This window comes from Siniperca chuatsi, linkage group LG15 (genome assembly GCF_020085105.1).
Source record: "Siniperca chuatsi isolate FFG_IHB_CAS linkage group LG15, ASM2008510v1, whole genome shotgun sequence".
Lineage (NCBI taxonomy): Eukaryota > Metazoa > Chordata > Actinopteri > Centrarchiformes > Sinipercidae > Siniperca > Siniperca chuatsi.
Genome location: NC_058056.1, coordinates 26,187,427 through 26,203,391, shown reverse-complemented (window position 1 = coordinate 26,203,391; position 15,965 = coordinate 26,187,427).

Here is a 15,965-nt window from a genome sequence, read left to right as displayed (position 1 = left end):
GCGGGACACCTGTCCTACTGTCGGGGGGCGAGGTGCAGCAGCCATTCTCACACCTGTCCGGGAAATGAACTGAGGACTAAGATGACTAAGATTAATTTTGGCTTATAAAGTCTTCCTGTGTATGCTATATGTGACACCATGGCTTGCTGTTGTTGTGCTTAAGTGCTTAAACTCATCTCTTATTTGTGTATTTTGTGAATCTGCTGTTGGCTTTAATTGAGTGTACCTGCGCTGTAAATCCTGTGTTGTTGAGCTACAGGTGAATTCATTTCTAGTTATTGTGCTGTTGGCTTTGAGTGTTCCTGTAGCCCACTGTAAATCCTGTTGAGGGACAGGTGAAAGGGGGGTTATGGGGGCAGTCCGTACGAAATGTGACATCCCAGTCCGACCCTGCGTGTATTCACCACATATGCACAGACAGATGTGCATGGTTGTTGCTCTGATACTGAAAGCACGCATGTTATGCTTGAAATTTAAAATGTGCCATTTAATAAATGTCACCCACAAAAAGTCATATTTGAATAAAAAGTTCACCTGTTGTTTAATTTGAATCATTTTCATAAAATCACAGAAGATGCAGACAGTTACACAAAAATAGAGGTTCATCTCACATAAAAAGTATGCAAAACAACATGAAGGTAACTCTGCAAAATAAAGCATGAGAAAAATACCCAAGCTAGGCCTGTGGTTATTGGACTCTGTGGTGTCCTGACATTTAAAGACAGGCATAACACTTAGATTAAACTACATTATACAGTATCATTTAAATGATTTGGTATCAAATTATTGTGTTGCAATAGAAAGTAGCAAAGACAGCAAAGAAGGCAAAATCCACATTAATTAGAATCATTAGAATCTGAAGAAAACAAGTACACACTGTAGGCTACATTACCACTAAATATGGAGATTTGCTGCTTCCAGAAAATTCGATGGCTATTCTGCTAAGTAGGGTTGACAGACAAATGCTCTTCCTTCTAACCTGAAGCTTGAAGTCAAATCTTCCTGAAGAAACAGTCTGCTTCCCTAAGACACAGAGACCAGTAGTAAATCTCTCTGGGTTATCTGGGAGATTCCTCTGTGCACGACCACGATGTGCTTGTTTCTAGGGCTGCCCCCTAATAGTCGACTAACCGTTAGTCGATGAGAAGAGTCTTAGTCGACCACCTTTTCATAAGTCGTGTAGTCGCAGGCAGAAAAAAAACAACCCTCAAAATCCATTCGGGAGCTGCGCCTTGTCAGCAGGACGAAACTACCAGGCGATTGTTGCAACACGGACCGTTTCTCTTGTAGCACAGGAAGTCACTTACCGGCACTGCTGCTAACTGTACTAGCTGCCGTTAGCTAGTCACCTAACTTAGCAGTCATATTGGCTGACTCCACCCGGACGGGGAGCTCGGAGTACCGGGGGAGTGTTGGTGTTTGTTTTCGCCGCTAACACAGGAGCTTCGGCCCTCTGAGAGGAGGAGGTTTTCAGGCCCGGGGCGGGGCGGCTCAGCAGCCTCCCAGTGATCGCGGCCGGACCGGGATCGAACACAAACTCCGAGACGATGGAGCCCAGTGTGACGACAGGGAAAACAACACTGTGTTGAAATATATTAACAAAATGTTCTGTGTCCTTGCTGGCTGTTCCAACTCAGAATCATTACCGCTTTTGCCGTTAGCAACAGGCGGCTCGGTTCGGGCCCCTTGTAAAATGTATATTTTAAAGGCTCATTATTACGGTTTTGTATTTCTCCGTAATGTAGCACGGTGTCACTTGTGTCACACTGTGGAATATTTGGAACAATTTGGAATATCAAGAACAAAATGCACTAAAATGCTCACGTGAAGGCACATTGTAGCGTGGCGGTACGCACCTCCTCGTTTGGTGTTTGTGTCACCGGTTCTCATAACTGGGCTTTTCTTCAAACATTGCATCCAAACAATAGAGAAAAACTGTAACAGATCAGGATCCGAAAACCTTTTCATTAGGCTCTTAACTTAATTTCCTCTTCGCTGCATCTGAGTGGCCCCGGGGCCCACTCAGTCGCCACTTAACAAGAGCTACAAATGAGCTACAAGATACCACACACACACACACACACACACACACTTTGGCCAGCTCTTACTATGCACACCCAGACCGTCTCACTCACTTACTCACTCTCAGCTGGTCAGCTCTTAATGAGCACCGCCGAGTGAAAATCACTATCACACACACACACACACACACACACACGCACACATCTGTTCAAAGTAGCACTCTTTAAGATAGGAATGTCACACACACACACACTACCTGCAAATGATCATACAGAGCCACATTAATAATGTATGAGAAGGAAAATGCTCTCTCTCCCAGTAGAGAAAGGGTTGTTAGTGTTTTTAATTAATTGGTCTTTCTGCAGCCTGAGGAGGTGCTTGAGTGCTTCTGGTATATATACACTGAGAGAGGAGGAGGAGGAGGAGGAGAAGCAGGAGGAGGAGGCTGGGAAGGTCAAGCAGGGAAAGAAAGGTAGAGGAGGGAGTAAGGGTGAAGAGGAACAAAGAGGAAGAGGCTGAAGAATCAAAGTGAGGGATAAAGAGAAGAAAAAGAAGGAAAATAATGTAAGGAGAGAAGAAAGAATGAGTGAATGAAGGAAGGAAGGAAGGAAAGAAACAAAGAAAGACAGAAAGGAGGAAGAAAAGATGGAGAGACAGACAACGGAAAGACAAAGACAAAAGGGATCTGAAGAAAAGGGGGGAGGAGAGGGGGGAGTTTGAGAGAAGGTGAGGAAAAGAGAGGAAGTGTTTCTACATATATCGTGTCATATCATTCAAACAATAGCTGTCACCCATTCATGCAAAACAAACCTTATTTTAAGTGGAGTAGGTTTGGAAGTGAGAGTGAGGCAAATAAAAAGTTGTGTTGACAGAAGCTGCAGTGTTGTCTTTCCACCACTGGATGGCGCCGACCGACCATCCCTGTTCTTTTACTGTGGGGTCGTCCAGGTCAACTGTCTCCCTGTTTCCCCTCACACAGACTTATCATTCATAAATAATAACTTGCTGATATTATGCAGTGTAATTTGTAACTGTTTATTAGTTATTTAAGGACCAAGCTTCCAGTACTGTGTGTATATATGACATTAATTATTAAAATACAGTGTTAATAAAACTATAGCAGAAATTCAACCAGAAGGCTACCTCGCCATGATACTCCTCACGCAGGTATTATCTCTCCATAATCTTTTATCCGCTCAGTTCTACATTGTGCCTGTGGTTAAAGCTCCATCACTCAAATGGTTATTAAATGTAAAACGTCTGAGCCTAGGCAAACGTTTATGACAAATGAATCTGTATCATAAATAAAATCATGAATAAATAACTATAAATGAATCTATGTGACTTTATATTACAATAAACATCTAATTTATCATCTATGTGGTTTGGGGTAATATTTGATTTAGATTTTTTATTTTTTTTTATCCATGTATTTCTCCTGAAAAAATGTTTTCCTTTGTCTGAAATATTAAAACATAATGTCCCCTGTGAAGTGAGCTGTTTATCACTGCTTGCTAATTATGAGACCCATGTGCTATCATTAAAAAATAAAAATACTGTGATATAACAGTCACTGTGCCTCCTGGAATCTATGTTTCCATAGAAACAAAACATAATGTGTTAATATTTGGACAGGGCTGAACATTTAATTACAGACCTACATCATTAAATAATATCATCTTGGCCCATCGGAGGGCACCCAGTCGGAAACACCCCGGCTTCATAACGATGAAATAAGTGACTCTTTCCTCCATTGTTGTTGTCGCAAAGAGATTCATTCTCTGATTCATTCTCTGGGATACAAAAAAACCATAATGTAGCCTTTCACACTCCCTCCTCCTCCTCCTCCTCCTCCTCGTCTCTCCATCTTCAACATAACACCTCACTCTCATGTTCCAGGTCAACTCAATTACACAGAATAATCTGCTCCTCCCTGGCTCCTCACATTTCTGTAATCGCTGCCAAATATTTAAAAAAAAAAACCCAACAACCTGATACAGGAAGTCCTCTCTGCAACCTGTTCTGTTTTTTACTTGAGCTCAGGTTCAAGTGGTCTTTCATCGTTTACATTCATTTGAGGTTTGACTGGTTCTTCTGCAGCGATGCTATCCGACTGGAGAATTATCGCCATATCTCGATATGACCAACGTACAATACCAGGACCATGTTTTATTATTTACGCCTGTGCTTTTCCTACTGTGACATGAAAAAAGGCCCATTTGTGAATCCACTGACTGTGGCATTTCCACTGAAATGATTTCAGTCTGAAATGTTGCTGTTATAAACGCAGGTCTGACACCACCGGTCCAAAGCCTCCCATAGGTGTCCAGCAGGGCTCAGATCTGCGCCTTCTCAGCATTTTTCTACATGTCACACAGCAGAGGCGGATGCTCATTGCTTAACTGTATCATGCAGTACACTTGGAAGTATCTGCATTTGTTACGTTTTCCACTCATTTACTCCGTTTTTTCCTTTAATTTGTCATTAATTTGTGGTTTGTGAGAGTTTGTTTCATTTCATGTTTTTGCTGTCTACGCAGGAACCTCCGTCAGAAAAAACCAAACCATAATCAGTCCATATAGTTTAAATATATAATTGGGGGGAAGTTTTCATACAGTGTGTTCTCTCTAAAATCATCATGAGCATAATGAAAGAGCAGTATGTCCTCTCTGTTGTTAGCATAATAAAACACGTGAGTGATGACTGGATCTGCACACGAGAGCACGTGACTAACGAGGTACCCCCGCTTCCTCCTCCTCCCAAACGCTGCCGGAGAGCGCTGTGTGAAGTGGCAGATGAAATATTAATCTTCCTGAATTTATGATGGAGGACAGCGGGTGGGGGAGAGAGAGAGAGAGAGAGAGAGAGAGAGAGAGAGGAGAGAAGTTGGCTAGCAAATAGAGAGATATTAAACCAAGACATCATGAGCGAGGTAGAGGTGAAGGAGGAAGAGGAGAGCAAAGAGGAGAGAAAGGCATGGTTCTCCTTTGCCTCCTCACAGCCCTTCACTGCCCAAATCTCCATCTTGTCATTTTTGTCTGTTGTTGACTCATAAAAGTCTCCTTTTCTTAAAACGGGACAAAATCTGTCAGTACAATTATATAAAATGTAGAGCTGTTTTCAATGCAAATTAACTTGTTTCAAAAATGTTCTAAAATCAATTTCTTTATTCTGGTGCAACAATCTGCCTTACTGTGTGTTTTTCAAGAGATATTTATAGAAAATTCTTGAAATATGTATTAGAGCTACAGAGTGGGAGTATAGTATATTTTTTACCACTCTAAAATCCCACTTGTTTTCTTTTAATGGTATTCTCAACGTCCCCCAAAATTTGAAACATAGGAGTCTTTTGGATAATTTAACAATACTATAAGTTTATGTTGTTACCATGTTGTTTTAATCATTTCAACTTTGTTTCTGAAAAATCTGTCAGTTTGGTACGTTAGATGTCTGTGCAGATTCTGATACCCATGAGCCTCAGCTGCTGTTAGAAGAAGCCAGTCAGAAACACGAATCAGAGCCCTTAAACGCTGGAATTGGGAAGAAAATACAGGATCATATTGAATTCATCCCACACTAACCCAGAATCTGAAAGTGAAGTCATTTAAACTGCTGAATGTTTTATTAGGTTTCTAGAATGCGTAGTCTTTAGCTTTTAAGACTTTTAAGCTGTGTGACTGGATGTTTCTCAACAAAGTGTCTCTTGGGAATCATACTGTAGTTAACTTCTCTATGTGGGGTTTTATGTGCACAGACAACTTAGACTTTTTTTGATCAAAGTTCCAGATATTTTCTAACACAGCTGCTCATCTTTTATACTAATGATTCAACCAAGAGCTTCATGTCCAACTAAGCCTGCTAAGCCAAGTGCTCCAGCTGTCAGTCACCTAACATTGGCCTAATGAAAGGACATTTTTGTATTCTTAATGAAAACCTCTTGTTTTTTTCCACGAGTCTTAACTTGTTGTAAATTGCTTGTTTCAACCTGATTATTACTACCTGTAAAAGGGTAGGTGCACACTTGCGAGGTTTAATCTTTAGCATCGATGCTATAAAAGGCTACCTGCTCTGCTCCGTTTGTGGGTAAGTTACATTCACAAAGCTTTTTAATATAGAATAAAAAGGTTTTCGTAACGCAAAGCTTTATGTCCTGTACATCACACAGTCAAAGCTGTGTGATGTACTGCGGCAGAAATAAAGAAGCAATGGTCTGATATGAGTTCAGGTGCCAAAAAAATGTCTTGCTAAAGCAAAGTGGTCCATGACTTAGATCCTACGGCAGCTGTCGGAGGAATTTCTGTAGCAACTACTGCATTGTGTAAGTTGTCATGCCTAAAACTAAATTAGCCATGAAACACATCACACTGATACGGTAGACACAATATTCATTTCTCATGAGGATTTCTATTTTATCTTTATTTCAGTTGGTTTTGGTAACTTCTTTGAACTCCAAATTCATTCAGATTCAGGTTTCATAATTCTGTAATGTTGTATGAGACATGACTTTTGATTATACCAAAGAGAAAATCGATGAATGCTACAAGTTCAACAACCACTCGTACAAACAGATTAGCGGCACGTACGAGTGATTTCAGTCTCAGCTGCAGATTCACAGAAGATAATGTGCTCACCATTTGTCAGGGCTGAACTCAGCAAGAAACATTCAGAGGTGGATTGTTTCACATTTACTGACCTTGAAAAATAAAGTTATTATGATAGACCAGCTCGTGTCCATATTGTACCCTTATGGAGAACAGGCAGGGCGGAGTTCTGGTCATGAGTCAAAGGGGAGGCAAAGAGAGACAGAAAACAGCACCTGAACCCCATTAATCGTCTCCCACAGTGTAGATCTCTCTTGGTTTGTGTCAGCAGGAGCAGCAGAGTGGAAAGAGAGGACACAGTGAGGAAGTGTTTGAATCCAAGTCTTGGCAGGAAAGGGAGAGTATTATGGTGACCAGTGCTAACAAAGGAACACTGAACGGACTCTCTATGCCAACTGGAGTTTCTAAAAATAGGCTGCAATGTAAAGACATTGTCAAATGTAATAATTCATTGTCAGTCTAATAGTTCCATATTAGACAATTGCAGATATTTGTTTTATGAAAGCTATACAACATAAAACATAATCACATGGTCAAATGACTACAGTGTGTGTAATGTGTCGGTGTATTGGTGATGAACCCACAGAGAATCGTCACCACCTCTACAGCTCCCCTCACCTCTATAGAGCACTTTTACATCTTTTGGCTCATATTTTTGGTTAAATGTAGTTTTTGGTTCAAGTCTCACCACTCTCATCAACATTGTGTCTAGCCGTAGCAGGCAGCCGGTGAACATAGTGGAGCATTTAGCAGCTAAAGAGCCAGATATTTTCCTCAGGAGTTGGTAGAGCCCACACAGAGAGCAGAGGAGATGGATATGGAGTGAATATTGGATATATTGGACGTACAGTATATCCATCAACATGACTCCAAATGAATACTGTTTCTTACAGTGGCCCTGAGGGTCAAAACACAACGACATTTCAAAAAACACGGCATTTCACAAAACGACGTATTTTCTGAAATGTCGCTGCGTTTTCTGAACGGTTGTTTTGTTTTGACCCTCGTGGCCAAACGAGTAGTTTCTGCTGGATGTGTAAATAGGCAACGTTTTGCTAACACGAAACCTTATCATGTCGTATGCGAGGTGCTATATGCAGGTAGAGAAGTATGTGGACCCAAAAGCAGATGACGAGGAAGCGGAAGTAGCTGGATGACTACCGTGTTTATTGTTGGGTGGAATGCAAGCAAGAACAGGCAGAGGTGAGCAGACAGGTAATGAGCAGACAAAAACCAAAATCCAAAAATCCAAAATCCAAAAATGGTCCACCGGAGAACAAAGAATCCAAGATAAACTCAGTCAAGGGCTTGGCAAGGAACAACACCATGTGTACAACACCAAAACTACCACATATCAACTTTGTAAGGTGATAATATGTCAATGTTGTGTTTACAGCTTTATTGGCTGCCCCCAAGTTGCCAGAACACCAACAACAACAACAACAACAAAAAAACAATTAATGCAGCTTTAATAAAAAAAAATTACACAGACACAATACAGACAACAAAGCAATTACAGTAGTGTAGTTATAAGTTCGGTTCTGCAAAGAGAAACTAGTATATGATAAAGAAATTGTTTGAAACAGTTGTAGTCCATTGTATTAATTAGTGAGCTTTAGAGATCCTAGTAGGCGTATTTTTGTGGAGCGAGCCCGGCTAGCTGTTATGCTAAGGTAGGCTAGGCTTAACAGGTCTTGACTGCGGCTCCATAGTATACACACAGACATGAAAGTGGTGTTGATAGAAACCAGAGACTACATACTATTCCTTTAATGGAATAAGTATGCATTGTAAGTGTACTTGTTTGTGTGAGGAAGTGTGTTATGTACATGTATCATTACATACATTGTATGGGACGGTGTCGTGAAAATATGCAGGTATGTGAAAGATGGTAAATGGTAAAAACATAAAATAACATTCAAAAATAAAAAAGACCAACCTGAGTTCCTGGCAGGTGGGTCCCCCATCTATTAGCATAGCTAATTATTGCACAATTGATTCATGCATTAATACATGAGTCAAACAGAGGAAAATGGCTGTAAGCACTGACAAAAAGTGGTTTCAGAGACTATCGGGGGCGTTTTACTGTATGTACAGTTTATGAGCTTGTTTACAGCCTGTAGCTGTGAATGATTTCTGTGATGTTGTTGCTCATTTATACACAAACACCTACATCTGGGATCTGCCCAGTACAGCTGAAGTCGTGTGCTGTTGACCACCGAGCAGATGCACTGCAGCAGTGGGCGGTTAAGCACCTTGCTCAAGGGCACCTTGATGGTAGGTAATGAAGAGGGAAGAGGTAAATGCTTCAGTGTCCCTTTGGTGACTGCTGCATTTTCAGACAGCAAACAGACCAGTTAAAATCCTATTTCTCAAACCTGAATTACCAGTTAACTGAAATGAGGCTGTGCAGGAAAGTCATATTGTTAACATCAACAACAACAATGGGAGAAACAAGTGATAAAGGGGAGCAGAATATAGAAAAACACAAATAATACACCAGACTGTGCAAAAAAAACACAGACTCCGTGATAGAAACCTCAGTGAGGGGATGCTGAAACGAGGGCAGACAAAAAACAAATAAATGAGTAAACTCCTCATCCTGCTTCACCACAGCACTGTGCATCACCTTCTGGCAATGCACTGCTTTGGCCAATCAAATACATGCAAGAACAAATACCTTGTAGCATGTAGCTTGCAGAATTGCTGTGCCACTTTAACTGTTTACTTTGCAAACACTGAGATGAGAATATTATGTCTGCCACGTTCGCTTTCCACAGTTTTACAGGTAAAATACTGTAAACTGTTTATCTCATCTTTGTATCTGATAGCGTTCAAACTGAAAACCTTGGTTCATATTTTATTTTCTCACCTGTACCTGTTTTGAAAAGATTCCCCAACCTCAGAGGTTTTCTCAGTCAAATTAAAACTGAATATTCACAAATATTCACTGAAATTGGACTGAGATTCTCATCTAACCACAGCAAAACTGTACTGGCAGAAAAACTGGTTAAAGAAAATGAATGTAATAATCCTCTCCAGCTAAAATGCAAACTTTGCAAACTGTTGATGAACAAGTTTTCAAATCCAAACAACAAATTAGGTAATCTGGCAGTGCAGACTGTTCCAAAATCAACTCATATTTTCTGACCTTCCACCTCTGAAGTTTAGCGTCGTTGATTGTGAGCAACGGAAAATACTTGGTTATGGTTAGAGAAAGATTGCCCACATGGTTAAAGGAAATCAACATTGACTAGAAGACAGACAGGAACCTCAGTCTTCTGTTTCAGAGTAAGAACATGTTGTACAGAAAACCAACCACCCTAACCTCCTCCCTCAGAGGTTTGGCAGTGATGTAACAACATCATGTTGCTTCAGCCTGTGCTGCTCGGAGAGGGCAGTAAAACGTAAGCCTATGTAGGTCATTATCAGATCTGAACAAATGGCCAATGCTGTCATTTTTCTGGTAAGGACAGTATTCGCAAAGAACCATGCACACAGAGTTTGGTGCAGTGACCACTGAATGATAATGGGTGATGGATTCAGGTTTGATCCAGAGAGTGTGGGTGGGAGCAAATGAAAAAGGTTTATATGATAAATTCTGTATGTTGCACTGTTTATGAAGAGAAGTGTTTTTGTGACTAAAACAGACACTGACCCATCACCTCCTCCTGTTCAATCAATAAAAACAATAAATGTTAAAAATGTGAATCGTCCTATAGTGCAGGTGCAGCTCCCTGTAGGTCCCTGCCCTCTCCCTCACCCCCCCCAACACACACTCCCATGCGCCTTCCCTTCTGGGTCACCGCTACAAGGCGGGTCACCAGAAATTGATTTGCTCCGTATCCCTGCCACATTAATAACCCATTCATAACTTCACATGGTGAAGGCCGACGTCTGGCGAGAACCAATTCATCAACAAAAAAACCACACACACACTTCTTAGTTTGGATTTGAGTACTGTTGTCTGGCTTCATGTGAGGCTGTTTTTAAAGCTATTGTGGGGCTATAAGCTCGCTTACACATTAACCATCAGGCTGTCAGAGACGATCATGAGGGACGCCGGTGGATGAAGGCTGGTGTGGTTGTGTGGCTGGAAGGCGGATGGTGTTTTGACAGATGAAGCCAGTGCTGAAGTCCTGAAAATGACAGCATTCATCTAAACACTAACCACAATGATGCTGTTCTGCCAGGGAATTTTATGTTGTGATTAAATGATGAAAATGTTAAGGATATTTGTATTACAATATACTGTAATAATTGCCCATGTTTGTGAACTACATGACGGCCTTTTAGCTCTCATGCAGAGTGACGACTTGTAAAAAGCTTTGTTACAGCTGTTAATGTAATAAAGTCATAATGATGTAATGAACCATGAAGGTAATGGCAATTGACATCTATTACTGTCTTAATCAACTTAATGTAATAAATTCCCCCTTGGTAAGACTAAGGGTTTCCAACACGGCTGAGGTTTCAAATCCCCACTGTTGAACCACTATCTGTAAACAGATACAGAATAAAGCATCTATTGCCTATGTAAAGCACTCTGAAATGGCCTCTGTGTTTGAAATGTGCTATATAAATAAAACTGCCTTGCCTTGCCTAAAATCAACAAAATCAGGGGTCAAGGAGTAAGAAGAGCTTATTTTCAAGTAACTTTAATTAGTCTGATACTAGTTTGGAAAGACGTTGTTTTGGAAAGCTAAATTATAACAAAATGAACCGGTCAGTCGGTCGGTCGGACGGTCGGACGGCCGTTCGGTCGGTCGGTCGGTCGGTCGGTCGGTCGGTCGGTCCAGCACTTTCATCCAGACTGAAGTATCCCAACGGCTAGTAACTAGATTGTCACGACAGTTTTGTACAGACTGTCGTGATCCCCAGAGGATTATTCCTAATAACTCTGGTGATGCCCTAACTTTTCATCTTGGACCACTAGCAGATCACTTATGTCACTTATTTCACTTATCCAGTGAAATATTTCAGAATCTACAAGATGGATTGGCACAAAATTCTGTACAGACTTTCATGGTTCCCTGACGACAAATCCTACTTTGGTGATCATCTGACTTTTCATCTTACGCCACAATGAGGTAGATATGTGTGGTTGAGAGTGAAATGTCTCAGCAACTATTGGCTGGATTGTCATGAAATCTGGTACACATCATTCATGTTCCCTACAGGATGAATTGTAATAACTAGATTTGGTGATTTTCCTCTAGCACCATAATCATTTGGCTATGTCCAGTTCTCTGGTTTGTGACCAAATACCAGCAAAACTAATAACATTCCCATCAGTCTCACTTGTACATGTTTTGTGCTAATTAGCAAATGTTAGCATGCTAACTTGCTAAACTAAGATGGTGAACATTATACCTGCTAAACATCAGCTTTGTTAGCATTGTCACTGTGAGAATGTTAGCACACTGATGTTAGCATCCGGCTCACAGTGTCGCTATCATGGCTGTAGACCAGTCTTAAGTGGTGTAAACACCACAGAAGAAGTACACCTAGTCATAACCCGTACCCTAACCCATTTTGTACTAACAGTTAATGAAATTGAGACTTTGAAATGCCACTGCCAATACAAGTTCACAAATCTACAGTGCATTAACTTTTCTTAAGCTGTAAGTAGCTCTTCTGTCGTTGAGCATTGTAATGTGGGACACTAGAGTACATCAATAGCACACTAAGTGTTTTAATATGTAAACCGACATTTTGAGTATATTTATTTTGGTCACTTTTCCAGCATGAACACACTATATACTGAATAACTTCTGTCCAATAAATAAGGTACATGTGAATTCATGTGATTTTGTTTACCAACCCTGGTTGGCTTGTAACTGGGCAGTCGAATCTCAAACAATTCATACAAGAAATGCCTAAAAGTTTCTTTTCACTCAAATTTTAAAAAAAAAGTGTAATAGCACGCAGAGACTTAAAAAACACACACATTCCCACAGACATGTAACTATTACCCCATCAGCTGTCTGCTCAGATTTGGGACAAACAATGAAGTTCTTACCGCAGCTGTGTGTTTTTCTATCCTGAGCTGATTAAATTAGCAGGGTGGAGGGGTGAGGATGGTGGCTGCCAGCATGGGGGAGGCTAACCAGGACGAACACAAAAGAATTCCTGGTGCCATTCCACTGATGCCGATGTGGTCATTCCGACAAACCAGAGGGGCGAACAGAGGCATCTGGGCTCTGGGAGAAGACAAAAGGGCAGACTGTCGGCCCACCGGGGGCTCATCTTAACCCCGGACACGCTTGTTACCCCTAAAGCTTTTTAAAAAGGAGATGGGAGAAGGTTAAGAGAGAAGGAGAGATGGGATAAAGTAGACAGAGGAAGGTATAATGAGGCTTTGGGGGTGGTGGTAGAGCAGGTTGAGAAGGAAGAGGCAGATTGGGCAAAGCCAATGACTATTTAAGCTACACTAATAAATATTAACAATGGGTCAAATGATTATGTAATGTGAAAGGGGTTGCTCATTGTGACAAACCCACAGAGAATTATCACCAACTCTGCAGCTCTATAAAGCTTTCTAGCCTCTTTCAGCTCATAGTTTTGGTTTCACGACACATCTTGTACGGTTCTCTCTCAGCACTCTCATCCCTGTTTCCAGCTGCTATTTTCAGCAAACAAGCTCTAATAAACCCAATCTACGCTAACAGCAAAGCACCAAACAGCAGACAGACAAAGCAACCATTGGTAAAGAAAGTGGACCATCTAGCAGATAAAGAGCCAAATATTTTTCCAAACCAGAGCTAAAAGAAAAGTGGATATTGGATTTCCATTCATCAGGTGGACACAAACATGACTCCAAATCACTGCTAATGTTGCTCCTTGTCTGCTGGATGTGTAATTTGTTTGCTGGCATATTAGCAGTAACAATTTGATAACATGCTGGATGTGTGTGTTTTACAGAGAGTAGTTAGAAAGGAGAATATGTGGATAGTTGGGGGAGAGCTTTTTTATAAAGAAGAAGAAATATGGAGGTTTGGTGATGAAAGCTGATTTGTTCAGAAGCAGAAATGATCTTATTGGCAAACCTCAGTGCGTTGGGCCAAATAACTGGTGTTAGCTCAGGGATTAACGCAATGGCAACGAAGATAATAACTTTACCATTTTTCTCAATTCAATATATTATGGTTTCTGAATATCTGCAAGCTAGCTAACGTGCTAAGTTGTTTGTTTTTTTTGCGTTTCTGCTTTACTTGACAGTGACTGTAGAGAGAGACAGGAAAGGCCAGGGCAGGGAGAGGGGAAGACATGCAGCAAAGGGCCCGGGCCAGACTCGAACCCAGGCCGCTGCGGTAAGGACTCAGCCTTGATGCGTGGTGCGCGCTCTACCAAGTGAGCTACCAGTGCTCCCTTCATAGGATTATCTTCATTACCAATAACTATCATTGGTTTCAGTCTAAAACTGCAGTTTAACTCATGCATTGACATTACGTATGGCTCCCGAGCAGCTCTGCCTCTAAGAAAAAGTTATATATAAACTCAATTTACAAAAAAAAAGTTGAAGAATGGCGGTGGAAAGAGAGGCCAAAATTCATGGAGGTCAAGAAAAGGAATAAGGGAGCAGTTAAATGAATGAAAATAGATGAAAGTACGGAGTGAACAGACAGCGAAGTAAAACAGAAAAGGGACGTGAGAAGTGAGAAAATTAGCAGTCATTCCAGCCAAGAGAACCAGAACTGCTGAGAGCAAAAAACGACAGCTCCTCAGTTCTTTAACAGCTTGTTGAAACCAAACATGAACTTTATAAAACACACACACACACACTGATAAACATCCAGACACATGCATGCCAACACACACGACAGCCAACACTGGAGGGGATCGAAACAACAGCTGTCCTTTTTAAGAGGAACTACAATGGAGGAGCTCTGTGGGGGGATAGCACCTGCCTCTGCTCCCTCTATCCTCACCCACAGGACATGACTGGCGAGGGGGCTGAAGGCGTGCGTGCCTCCAGTCGAGAGTCGTCTATTCACCCCATTCAGCTGCCTCATCTGCATACTGTTTGACTTGCTGCTTCTAATTTGGGCGCCTTCCCTTTTGAAGGCAGATGTATGTAAACAATGTCTCTTTTCATCTCAACGAGGATTAGAAGATGACGGATTCTAGGTCATTAACCCCCAGAGGATTGACGGCTAACAAAGGCAAACCTGCCGCAGGTTCGCAAGACTGCCGCATAATCACTCTCAACAGTTGAGACTGGTTGTTCAGAGTATGTAGAAATATGCAGGGCGGAGTGCAACCATGCTAATGAACGCTGTGCGGGTGCAATGTTTGACCGATTACGGGTTTCAGAAGGCCGATACAAGGGTTGTTGGTATTTAATAAGTTTTGGATTTTTTTTTGCTATGAGAGTTTCATATACTAGAGTTTGAGCTCTGAGGTTTATTCTTGACCTTGGGAATACATATATGTGACTAATTATTCTAAACTCAAGGCTCACTCACTTTTTCCAGAGCCTTCAACCACATCTCGCAACCTCTTCAGTGAATGGAATTTCCCCAGGTGTCGTGATGTGACTTAAATATGGAACTTTGGTCACATGATATCAAGCAGTCATACACAGGGAGGAGATGGCAACCCCTGTTTCTGCTCAGGGATGGTCTTTAATGTCAGATGGGAAAGGCCTCCCTGAGCTTTTTCTTTCAGTCATCCACGGAAACGGTTTGTACGTGAACCTTGAGTTTAGAATATACTAGCGTTGAATACCTGGAATTGAGTCCCGGTATTTCCCAGATATTTTTTACCAAAATCTACTCTCTTTTCCCAGGAGACATCTATCTACACTCCATGTGTTCATGTTCTGACAACTATTGTATGTATAATGTCCGAACCTCATTATGTTCTACGGTGTTAATCGGGACCCAAAAGCAGAACACCGACAAAGTTCCTAAAAAGTTCAAATGGGGTTTTATACAGCAGGAGGTGATGAGTGGATGATTCTCAGGTGTGCAGGTGATTTGGCAGCAAGGGCTCGACGAATAGATGAGCGGCAGGTGCACAGGCGACTCAGCGGCAGGAGAGAGGCAGAACGCCACACACATACACACACACACACACACACACACACACACACAGGACAAACAGGAAACACCAGGAAGAGGGAAAACAACTGGAGACACTAGGAATGGGGCAGAGGCGGAGCCGGACCATGACACATTAATGTTACCACACAACTGCTGTAACTACTGAAGTCTGACCTTGAAACAGAGGACCCAAACCAACAGCACACGTGGAAACCTGAACCCCGAGGTACATAAATACATTTTCAAAAAACAAAGACCAGAGGACAGTCAGACACAATTCAAAAGGACTCTCTTC